Raw genomic sequence first — 12818 nt, 5'->3', positions numbered from 1 at the left:
GTTTAATCCAGTTTTGGAATCGACAAATTTTCCTAAATTCTGAGCCCTAGGGACCAAAACAGTTTAGTAAACCCTAGGGATCACATCAGACTAGTAGACCTAATTATATTTGTAGACTTCAAACCCAAATTTTAGGATTACCCAACACTCTATATTGTCATCCTAGATAGCCTTGAGCCTAATAAACATAAAAGGCTTAACTCGAATACTAATCTGATAGCCTTGAGCCTAATCAACATAAAAGATTTAACTCGAATACTAATCTGACACCTTGAGACATAGAATCAACACATAAAAATATTAGCATTCTAGACCCCTCAAATTTTGTCCCAATTGGGCCAATTTTGATTCTAAATTAAGTAGGAGATCAAGATCTTTCAGACGGTTCAACAATCTCCTGAATCCGATCTACTGTTTGAAAGATTTGGCTTGAAAAATTTTGTTCATAAGAAATTTCACACTATTTGTGTCTTCCAAAAATTCTAGACAACAAGAAAATGACCCCAAATGGCATGAATTGTATCGTCTATAAGTTTTGACATGATTGAAAATTGAGATAACCAATATCAAAATTAAACATTTTTTAGTCAAATTTTAGCCGTATTCCTTTGTGAAAAGAGAAGACGATGGCGTAAATAACCTGCGGTCCTAATACGGGCTCCAATTCTGGGTTTTAGACGTCCCGGGCCAATTGGCCCAAGTAAGTAAGTTATTTTTGTTTCTTTTTTTTTTTTTTTTTACCAGTTTATCTTTAAGTCTATCTACATTAATTTTAGAAGTGTTTTTGGTGTAGAAAATCAACTGGCGTTGCCAACAATTTGAGGAAGAAACGCATCCCTCCAAGATCAAGCTGCTCTTCTTTAGATTGTAATTTGATTGATCCCAACTTTCTCTATTGATTTTCATATTTAACTAGTTTGGAGCTCAGATTAGAGAGGGTCTCTCCATCAAAAACTCTTTTAGATTTGACCATAAATAATTTAGCATCCATCTAGGGCCCTCGAGATGATATTTACACCAGATAATAATAATAAAATTGCATATCCATGGCCATTTTATTTTCAGCTTTTTTTTTTTTTAAAAAAAAAGAGGGCATCTTGAATCCATATTTCAGGGGCGTTTTCTTTTTTTTTTTCTGGCAATTCAAAATTTCTTGGGCTTATTTTGTATTTAGATTCTCAATTTCATTGATTGAAAATAAGGGAAGCAAAAAATTCCTTCTATTTCTATCCTATGATTTTGCATTTCTTATTTTATGCTGCAACTGTTTTACTGTTATCTAGGCTCAGTTTAGCATTCTCTATCTTATGCCTCACCTTTTCGTTTTTTTGTTTTTTTCTGTATGGTGACCTTTTTTCATTTGATATATTTTTCATTTCATCATGTGAGAGTTTCACTTTTTGCTTGCTAAAAGAAAAAAAAATTGATTTGTCTGATTTGTCTTAGAAATTGACCTTTTGGTCCACTTGTTTATACTTTTCTAGGGTAAAATCATAAAAAAAAAGAAGGATCCAAAATAAAAAGTTCATTGCTTTGTTTGAGCCTTGCTCATAGTCTAGCTTTTCTCTTTTTTTTTTCTTTTTTTTTTAAGCCGTTTTGCTTGTAAAAAAAAAGGAAAAACATCAATTTCTTGAGAGAAAAAATACTTTTAACGGTGTTCTTGTTTCCAGAAAAAAAAAAAAGAGAAAGGATTTTCTAAATAATTATTCACCATTTGTGTTCCAATTCTCCAGCATTTTTTTTCTAAGCTATTGTTTTAAGGAAAATTTGAAAAAAAACTTGGTTTCTTTTTCTTTTACAGTAGAATTTTCTGTTCATTTCAATTTCTTTTTGGGAAAATATCTTTGTAGACCCAATTTTCTTTCATTTTTCTGTAGACACAAACTTTCCAAACTTATCTTACAACATAGAGATTTCATCTTTTATATCTTCTAACTCCCTAAACTAAGTCTACTCATTTTTATCTTAACTTTTTAACCCAAACAAATTTGAAAAAGGCCTCTCTAAAAAACACTAGTTTTCTCTATTTTTTTTATCTTCATGTGCTTCTCTCACGGGGGTAGAGAGAAAGTCGGGGAACAAGGAGAAGACACGGGGGAGGAAGAGAGAGAGGTTTGAGAGATTGGAAAGAGAGAGAAAAATGTGGAGAGAGGGGTTTAAAAATGATGTCTTTCTAAATTTTGTTTGGGCTAAAAAATAAGATAAAGTTGGTCTAGGGGGTTTGAAGATATAATAAATAGAATCTTTATGCAGCTAAATATGTTCTCAAACCTTGGGTTTACGGAGAAATGAAACTTAAAAATAGGATCTATGAAGATATTTTCCCTTTTTTTTCATAAAAGAAATAATTATCATTTTTTATTTTTAAGGCCACTTCATTTTCCCCCCAAAAATAAGGGAATCTTCACTAAAAAAAAGAAAAGTAATCTTTAGTCATCTTTAAGGCCTCATCCTCTTTGTCAAAAGAAAGAAAGAAACAAACAAACAAAAGATAAAAAATACATTGTAAAAAAATAATGAAAATAAAAAAAATCTCATTTCATATATTTGCTTTAATTCAGCATTTCCCACTTCTCTCTCTGTTCATTCAAAAAAAAATGAGGGTAAAAAAGAAAAACAAAAAAAAAAGAAAACTTTCAAGGGTTTACACCCTCCAATAACTATGCCTTTGATTGAGTCACCATCAACTCGGGGTGCACCCCACGTGGCATGGATTCTTCCTTTTGCTCACAATCTTGACTATAAACCTTGTTGGGGGTCACCTATCCCCTCACTCTGATTGTGCTTTTCATCGAGTCACCCTCGATTCGAGGCACACCCTACTTGGCATGGATTGTATCTAGTGCTTACTTTCCTTTGATCGTGTGTCTTGCTTGATTGTCACACTTTCTCCTCACACTTATATATGTGTTCTTCCACTTCATTTACGCACATCGGATAAGGGAAACCCAAGAAAACTATTTCAAATCTTTCAAAAACCCCTAAAATTGGCACAAACGTTGTGAGAGACACTAAGCCTTGAGAGCAGGGATGGTTGAAGTTGTGTAGCTTTAACTGTGAGCGCTCTTCCATAATTCTCTGCCTCAAAGCAACCCCACATATAGTATGACTTGGTTAATCCCTTTAATAGGTGGCTAAGACCTATGTGGGGACCCAATTCATCCTAGACAAATTTTAGCTTTCGATAGCTGGAATATTGTTGATCTTATGGCCTACCCAAAGTCTAGTTTAAATTTACTTCAAATCATTTTGTGTTGCACTGTTGTGTTTAGATTTGGATATAGCAGTTTGAATCTAGGTCTAGGTCAGGGTTCATACCATGGTTCAAACTTAGAACCACCCCTAGGTCTGAGTTAGGGCTGACGCCCAGCTTAACCTAGGTCTAAATTCGGGCCTGCACTCAATTTGAATCCATTTCCTTTTCAGGTCTAAGTTAGGGCTCACGCCTGATTTAACCCAAGTCCAGGTTTGGGTTTTCACTCGGTTCCGACCCCTTTTCTCCTTCAGGTACGTGTCAGGGCACACACCTTGTCTAGCCCAGATCTTGGCATGTCCACACCCATGTCTAAGTCTAAGTCAGAGCTCATTGGTTGGGCCCGGATCTACCTCACTTGGGCTCCCTTGGGGACCCAGGTTCGATCGACTGCCTCTCGAACAACCGCCTTGATTCTCAGGAGCGCGTGTTCGGCTCGTGTGAATAGGTATATCCAACTATGAGAGGATTTTAAAGCGATGAACATATGGACTTGAACACCTACCTCACCATAGTTTGAGTTCATGGGATAAGCCCGGGCTATTGCCTTCTTAGATCAATGAACAAAAGCCCTCCGAATGTCCAGTAGCGCGGTTTGAATTCGGCCCTCTCTAAACTTAACACCTTACCTCAAATCTCATTGAAAAATTGCTAATGAAATCCTAATATAATGTTCTCCTCTTTGATGTATTTTATAGGTTAAGGGCTCTAGTTTTAGGGGATAGAGTGGTAAGAGAGAGAAGAAATAAGACAACAAGACTAAGTTAATAAAAACTTGGCTTAGAGGTAAGAAGAAGAAGAAAAAGAAAAAAAAAATGCAGATATGGCTCAAAGAAAATTGGGCAGCCTCCTAGTGTAACCTCTCCAAAGAGGTACTACCGGAGACAAAGAAAAGCCCTAAGCTCGAAGCCTTGGTATCCAAAGGATTTGGAAAATGGAGTTACAAGACTAAGCCTATAACTATGTAACTAAACCAAAGAGCCCCCTAAGAGTAATCAAGGGTTAGAAGAAGGTGAGAGAAAGAGAGAGAGAGATGAAGGCCTCTCACAACCCAAGCACTGTGTGACTCGGTGGTTAGAGTGGCAAAAGAGTAAGAACTTTAAAGAGAGCTGATTCAAGATGACCCCAATCCGAGTGGTGGAGTGTAAGAGGATCAACGTCTCTGATGACCCGACTTCACTATATGAGATGATAGTTGGAGTAGCAAACCGAGAGGTAAAACCCTCCCTAGGGCACTATTTCAAAACACCCTCGAGTCAAGTGCTCAAGAAGTGAAATAAGTAACAAGTAAAGAGAGATAGACGAATGATGCAGTAAAAATAAAATAAAGTGAATGAGAGGTTAAGATATGATTTAAAAAGATAAGAGAGTGTTTATGTGTTGAGGATTGATATCTTATATTTTGAGGAAATAGATTTGCCAAGGTGGAGTAAAAAAATGACTCGGAAGGGCTGAAGGCCTGTAGGAGTCGTCTTGACAGGTTGACTTGATAGACTCAGCCCTTGCAGGGGTTTGGGGGCAGCAGCCCCTAAGGAAAAATTCGGATATATCTGTACATGAGATTCGATATATTTGGGACTTGATATATATCCGTACAAGGGTATTTCGATAATTTATACCATCTATCTGAGACTCGATATATATTGTTGCGATTGGGGGTTCATCTAGCGTTAAGAGTTAAAGGGAAAACGTAAATCTCTTTGTAATTAGATAAAAACAGAGAGGCATGAAGAAGAAAGCGTATTGTAACCTTATTTTCATTGCTAATAAAGAAGCTCTAAGCTCCCGTGGACGTAGAAACGTTGCCGAACCACGTATATCTTTGCATTGTAGTTGGTTGTCTCTTTCTTTTGTATTTGTTTATTCTTTCTTGTTTTCGTGAATTGCTTTTCATTTCTACATTATGGTGAGAGAAAATGTGATGAATATGGGTCAAGGAATGATGGACCTTTCTATGGCGTGGGTCCAGACTCACAAAGGGGAGGATAGAGTGTATAGTGAGAGAGGTGTGGATCGAGCGGATGTAAGTATAAGGTGAATAGAGGTATAATCTGATAGAAGGGCAGACAGAGGTATAGGGTGGATAGGGAAAATAGGGTGAGTAGGGTGGATAGGACGGAGGACGGATGGAAGTATAGGGTGGATAGGGCGGATGGAGATAAGTAGGGCGAATAGGGAAAATGGAAGTATAGGGCGTATATGGCCGATGGAAGTGTCAGACAATTAAGATGGATAGGGCGGATGGAGATGACTAAGGCAGATGGGGCAGATGGGGCAGATGGGGGTGAGTAGGATGAGAGGGTAGTTGGACTAAGGATAGGAGCAGAAGGGAGAGAGACCGGAAGAGTAAAAGAGAAAAAGAGAAAAAGAGAGTGGGGCGGACCCGCCTAAGGCGCATGTATGTTACTTGGCGAGAGGGAAAGAGAGAGAGTAAGGGGGAGAGAGAGAGAGAGATAGAGAAAGTAGCTAGGCCCGCCCTAGGTGCAGGTCCAAGAGTTTGGATGTGAGAGAGAAGAAAAGAGAGAAAGAGAAAGAGAGAGTGGGAAGCTGGGGGCTCGGACCGGCCCTGGATCCGAGTAGGAGAGAGAGAGAGGGTAGATAAAGAGAAAGAGAGAGGAGAGAGAAAAAAAAGAGGAGAAAGAAAGAAAGAGAGAGGAGAGAGAGTGGACCTAGAATGGGCTTGAGCCTAGGTGCACCTTCATCGGTCCCTTTGCATGTACATGAGAGAGAAGGGGGTCTTGGTCTTGGTGGGTCAAGATTAGGATCCAAGGTTTAGATGTATGGTTTAGGTAGGTAAGGTTGAGGTATGGTTGGTCGGGGTGCCTTGGTTCGCATTCCCCCTCTCGGACAACCGTGTGGCCCCATGCGTGTCTCGCTCGCACGTCTCTCGTGGTGTCACTTGTGTGCGGATAGGCAAGTCCAACTTTGTGAGAGGATTTTAAAGAACAATGAAGAGATCGATTAAAGTACCTACCTCACCGCGGTTGGGATCGTGGGAAAAGACCAGGCAAAAGCGCCCTCTTAGATCATTTCACGAAAGCCTTCCGACTATCTGCCAATGCGGTTATCGCAGATCCCTTTCAAATAATAGTAATTCATCTCAACTCTTTCTTATAAACTACTATGGGAATTCGGGTAAAAATGTTCCTCTTTCAATAGGTTTGATGAGTGAATAGTTCTTGTATGATTTAAGACGAGGAAGGGAAAAAAGTCCTCACTACTTGAGACAGCGAGAGAATCAAAATTCTAGAGACTAACTCAAGATGACTAGAGAAAACTAACTCAAGATGACTACAACTCAAGAGACTAACTCAAGATGACTAACTCAAGAGACTAACTCAAGACGACTAGAGAAAACTCAAGATGACTACAACTCAAGTAAAAGGGTACCAGAGAAACAATGTCTCTTACGACCTTAATTTATTATACGAGAAGGTAGTCACAACAGTAACCCCAGAATCAAGCTTCTAAAATACTATCCTTTAACCCCCCAGATTGAGTGTTTCAAGCGATGAGAAAGACGATTAACAAAGGAAAAGCGAAAGGTGCATGGCTAAGCGCTGCTGGACGGGTGCGCATCAAAGAACGGGTGGATAGATGCGTGTGAAGGCGGGGGAGGACGGGTGAACGTCAAGGCGCGGGACGATGGGTGCGAGTCAAGGCATAGGAGGACGGGTGCACGTCAAGGCGAGGGAGGATGGGTACGTGTGAAGGCATGGGAAGACAAGTGTGCGTCAAAGCGCGGGAAAGCGAGAGCGCGTCAAGGCGCGGGAGGACGGGTGCGCGTCAAAGCACAGGAGGACCAGTGCGCGTCAAGGCATGGGAGGACAGGTGCGCGTCAAGGCGCGATAAGGCCGGTGTGTGTCAAGGCACGGGAAAACGAGTGTGCATCAAGGTTCAGGAGGATGGGTGCTCGTCAAGGTGCGGGAAGACGGGTGCGTGTCAAAGTGCAGGAGGACGAGTACGCATCAAGGCATGGGAGGAAGCAGAGAAGGAGTAAGGCTTGCCCTAGACGAGAGAGGAAGTGAGGTGAGAGAAGGAGGAGAGGAGAGAGAGTGGACTTATGGTACGTGTTTTCCTAGGTGTACCTTCATTAGTCCTGTTTGAAGCACGTGAGAGAGAAGGTTTGAGTTTGGGTTGAGTGTGGTGTATGGGATGGGCGTAGGTGGAGTAGGAAATGAGCTTTGGTGTATGGTGATCTAAGGGTATTTCTCTCTCTAGGAAAATGTTTCTCTCTCCTCTCTCATTGGTCTCAAACTCAAAAGCAAAGAAAACACAAGTAAGCAAAATACTTCGAATGCTTCAAAAATTAGACCAACTTTCTAATTTCCAACTTTCAATCAACCAACCAATCTTTTTTTTTACAAGTGACATGGGTTTCCTTATATAGAGCAACCACTAAACAGGGGTGGAATGCTTAAAAGTATCCAAATTCTCAAAAAATATAAAATTAATGAATTAAAATAATCATCCCAAAATTGGACCAAATGATCAAACTGCCCCTAAGCACTTTTTAACAAATGACAAAACCATCCCTCCATGTGGGGCCTTTTGCCATGGCTAGACTTTGGGAGCTTTTTCGGACAACTATGACGGTAATTCGGGTGATCAAATGTCACACCCCAAGATTTCTAACATTCCTGAGGTGCAATAGACTATTCTTATACTAGGAAAAATTCAAATTCTTATTAATATATATTGTAACAAAACAAAATTTTCTATTAATTAAAATTTGTACAAAGTTTGCTCACAACTGGTATTAACATGAAGGCTAGGTATATATCTGTTGATAGAAAAAAAAAATTTACAGTGGTGAAGTTAAACAATAGTTACAAAAGAGAATTTAGTTATGACATGACTGCATCTTCTTCACAAGCTAGTCCTGATGTGCATTTAACTATGAGACTGCAATTACCTTGAAAAATATTTACCATAGTTTGGTGAGTTTTGGCTACTCAGTAAGTGATCATCATGGTCGTAAAATAATCATGATTGGAAGATATAAATATTTTCTAAAGAATGTAGATTAAAAAAAAAACAACATGAGGAAGAGCATTGCGAACAAAAACATTTATGAATAACAATTTCACTTTTCACAAATCTACAGTTAAACATAATCCAAATGAAGGAAATGCATATAAACATTTTAACAGAGATGCATAATTCAAAGGATTTCACAAAATACCCTACTGACGTCCCAAGTAGGTCATCTATATACCCCATCAGCGTCCTGATGGGTCCAAACAACCCCTGCAGGTTCAAACGTACCTCACCGGAGTACCGGATGAGTCCAAATAGCTCCTACCGGATACATCTAAACAATCCCTGTAGGTCCAAACATACCTCACCGGCATCCCGGATGAGTCCAAGTAGTCCCTACCGGCGTAACCAGATAGGTCCTAACAATCATTGCAGGTCTGATTATACCTCACCGGCGTCTCGAATGAGTCCAAATAGTGCCTACCGGCATAACCAAATAGGTCTTAACGATCTCTGCAGGTCCACTTACACTCAAATTATCTCTGAAACTCTTTAAACATCAGAAAGCAACAATATCATATATCCAAAGCATCATTGAAATCATTAACATGAATTCACTTAAAGCAATTTAATAACAATCACTTTCATTGAAATATCTGTAAGTAGCCAGTTAAACATTTTGTGCAATAATTTCTGAGAGGTAGTAGTTTTGAAGGACATTCTTGAAATCTAACACGATAACAGTCTAATATCAATAGACGAACTTTTATGAGAATCCAAAATTAAATACGGAATTATCACAATTTATGGAATTGCCAATTTGTAAACAATCATTTCATAGGCAATACTACAATCAAGTACAAAAATATCAGTTTTTCAAATAATGAGGCAGACATTTGCATATGAATTTTACAATGTCTAGATATTAAAAAACAGTAGAAGGAAATCTCATAATTTTACTAAAAGCGGAAATATCACCTTTTTTTTAATAATTTACAGTATTTAAAATTCTGAACAATAGACAGGAAAATTATAAATTTATTTCTAATAATTTACAGTATTTAAAATTCTTAACAATAGATAAAATATCACAATTTTACTAAAAAGATTATTTTTCAAAACAATGAGGTCACTTATACACAGCTTATAAAATGAATATGCAGGACAGAAATATCACTATTTATTAAAAACTGACTATTTTTCAGAAAAATGCGATCACTTACCTATAATATTTGAGAGGGAACTTCGATAAAATTCGGCTAGAGAGAGAAGAGCGGTGAGAGCACTATGGATAAGATCTTGGGAGGAAGTAAAGTTTTGGATTCGAAAGAATAGCATGGGTTGTAGCACATGAGGTTTTCAACTGTCTATCGCATATGAGAGATATTTAGGTTGTCTCAAGAAATTTTGAATAGATAGAGGAGGCTGGTGATTTACGATGTTCTCAATGGAGAACCTGAACATTTCAGCTATGACAGGGGATAATGGGTAGGTAGAAGGAACAATTGTAGAGAGAGAATATACTAGATAGAAGAAAGAGGTTAAAGAGAGAGAATATAGTGAAAACAAAATGATAACTTAGAGAGAGAGGATCAAAATGATAGAGAGAAAGTACGGTACCAAAAAAAGACTTTTCACTGACACTCCTTAGATCAAAAGAAAACTTTTTTATAAAGCATCCATGTATGATGCAAAGCATGCCACATCATTTAAAATGTTAAACTGAAACATTTGGTAATGCCACGACACAATATGACAATTAATGCAACATGTTATGGAGGCACGACAGCCTCACCATGCCCAATACGCTCGCAAGAATAAAAGTTTTAGAACCTTTACATTCAATTATGGTAAAAGAGCTGATGGACCAAAGTTGCACATTAAGGAAATGGACTAGCATCAAAATTTTTGAAAAAACAGTAGCTTTGAATTATTAAATCAAATATACAAAAAACGTGGGTCCATATTTAAATTGAGGGGTAATTTTATGTAAGAGAAAAAATGGTCCTTATGGTGCATTTTGTCACCATGAATTATCATTCTAAATATTTCATTATGTATTTTATTTTATTTCATTTATTTTTATTTCATTTATTTATTTTTATTGTATTTATTCTATTAACACTATTATTATTAGTTTTCAGTTTTTTTTTTAAATAATAATTTACAGTCGTCATATCAAACGTTGTAAAATCGATGCTTGCATTCTTGTGAATGTTTTGATATCCTTTAATTGTTGAGGAAGAACCCAAAATCTCACCAAGTTCATGAACTCTACAAATTTAACCATTAATGTAGTTCGATTTGTTATTTTTATTTATTGGATGATTAGATTTTGGATAAAAAAAGTTATTTTTCTATATTATTTTTTGTGTCATTTATAGGGCACTTACATATACTCACATTACATGTGTTTTATAAGATTCTATTATTTATAGAATATTTTATATTCCCATATATTTCATTTAATATTTAATTTATATTATGAGGAAACTTTATTTATTTGGATATTTTATGGCTTCCTTCTTATTTTGTGTGTTTCCATTATTAAATTGAAAAATCATGATAATTGTTTGACAATATATGTATTTTTTAATATTGATAGTATGTGTAAGGCTTTAAACGTTTGCATCAAATTAGTATTGTCATTTCAAGTTTGTGGGAGTTTTGTATATTATTATTAATCATTATATTCTCAAAATATTATGTTTACATTTTTACAAAAATGTGGAGTATGATCCATAAAAACATGTAATCAAAAGTTAAATTTAATCTTTAAAATGTTATTTTAGATTAATTTTGGATTTCTTTTTTAATATGCTTTCTCTCCCGAGATGTTTCTCCCCATTTTTATGACATCTTAATATGCTCTCTCTAATTATATATTTCTCCTTATTTTCATGTATTCTTACTCTTTTTTAATATTATTAATAGTTTTTATTTTTCAGATCTTTCTCTCTATGAAATGTTTCTCTATTTTCCACCATAGAGAGAGACAAATTTCAATTGTAAATGCAAGTTATAAATGGAATTGTTATCATATTTTGAAGTTTTTGAGATATATTTATAAATTCTATTTTTCTAGAATAATATTTACTTATAAATACATAATATAATTAATGGAAAAAGTTTATATAAGGCTGCAACCTTAAAATGTAGAATTAAAAATGCACATAAAAAATCCATTGAAAAAGGTTGTTTTAATGTTGAAAAACCCTATAATTGATCATCTTGACATCTCGAATATGAAAAAAAAGAATATTTTGAGTCTCAAAAATAGTGCATCTTACAACACATTATCTAGACCGTCCAGGATTTTCATATGTTTATAGATCTACTTGATTTTAACCATTTTTGGAGTTTAAAATTTCATAATTACATTTGAAAATAGATTTTCGGGTGATCCTAATAATTTTTTACAGCCAAATTACATGATAAAATTTGGAAGTGGGCCTTAATTGGATTGTTTTACGGTCGCAACCTTAAAGGAACCACACCCATAATTAACTGAATAGAAAACTTTACATATGACACCACCCACATATAAAGTATACATGACCCTTGCTCTCAACGGTCCGATTTCAGAGAGCAAGCTCTTGAGCGTTAGATCTTGATCCAACAGCTCAGAGTGTTTTGTTTTGTTGTAAAAATTAATTTGTAGCGAAATTTGGGACATACAGACATCTAATAGGGCGCACATGTTAATAAAAAAAAAAAAAAAAAAAAACCTCATGATAAAAATTACGATAATGCCCCAAAAATTCATAGGGGCATTTTGGTCATTTAATTTTCAAGGTATCCAAATTTCGATGTACTTTTTTTCTCACTCTTTCTTAACTGCATCCCTACTTTTTAAATTGATTTTAGATTTCTTTCTTAAATTCTTCTCCATATTTCGAGGTACTCTCTCTATCTTATATGCTTACCTATTTTTTAGATTTTTTCTCTCTATTTTCATGCATTCCTACCCTATTTCAATATCATTAAATGCGACCTACTTTTTTAATATCTCTCTCTCTCTCTCTCTCTCTCTCTCTCTCTCTCAGGAGAGACAATTAATAATTAACTGTAAATATAAGTTATAAATAAAATTCTAATTGTTTTTTGAAGTTTATGAGACATGTTTTTGTATTTTTATTTTTATAATTTTCTAGAAAACTATATAATTAGAAGTACATAATATATTTAGAAAGAATTTTGGAGTTGGACACAACATATGAACTTGAAAATGTTAAATAAAAAATATAAAATAAACCAGAAATGCTAATTATATAGGTTAATAATGTAATATTGCCTAGGGAAAAGTTAGTACTTATAATGGCAAATGCAAAAAAATAAAAGATAATTCCTTGTCTATTTTTCTTTTACTACTTACATATAAAATTATATTTTCTGCATAAGTAAAATTTATTTAATAGTTGATTATGTAATTGTAAATACTTAAAATAGAAAAACTTGAATAATAATTAACTATAAATGAAAAATTATAGAAGTAATAACATGATTGACATTATTTTTTGAAGAAATAAGTACCTCAAAACTCAAGTTATGGAAGTATAATAAAATAATTAAAATTGTAGTATTA

The sequence above is a fragment of the Amborella trichopoda genome, chromosome 1, assembly GCF_054954075.1.
Source record: "Amborella trichopoda isolate Santa Cruz 75 chromosome 1, AtrichopodaSantaCruz75HAP2 v2.0, whole genome shotgun sequence".
Classification (NCBI taxonomy): Eukaryota; Viridiplantae; Streptophyta; class Magnoliopsida; order Amborellales; family Amborellaceae; genus Amborella; species Amborella trichopoda.
The sequence above is the reverse complement of the archived record's forward strand: the minus strand, read 5'-3'. Positions refer to the sequence as shown.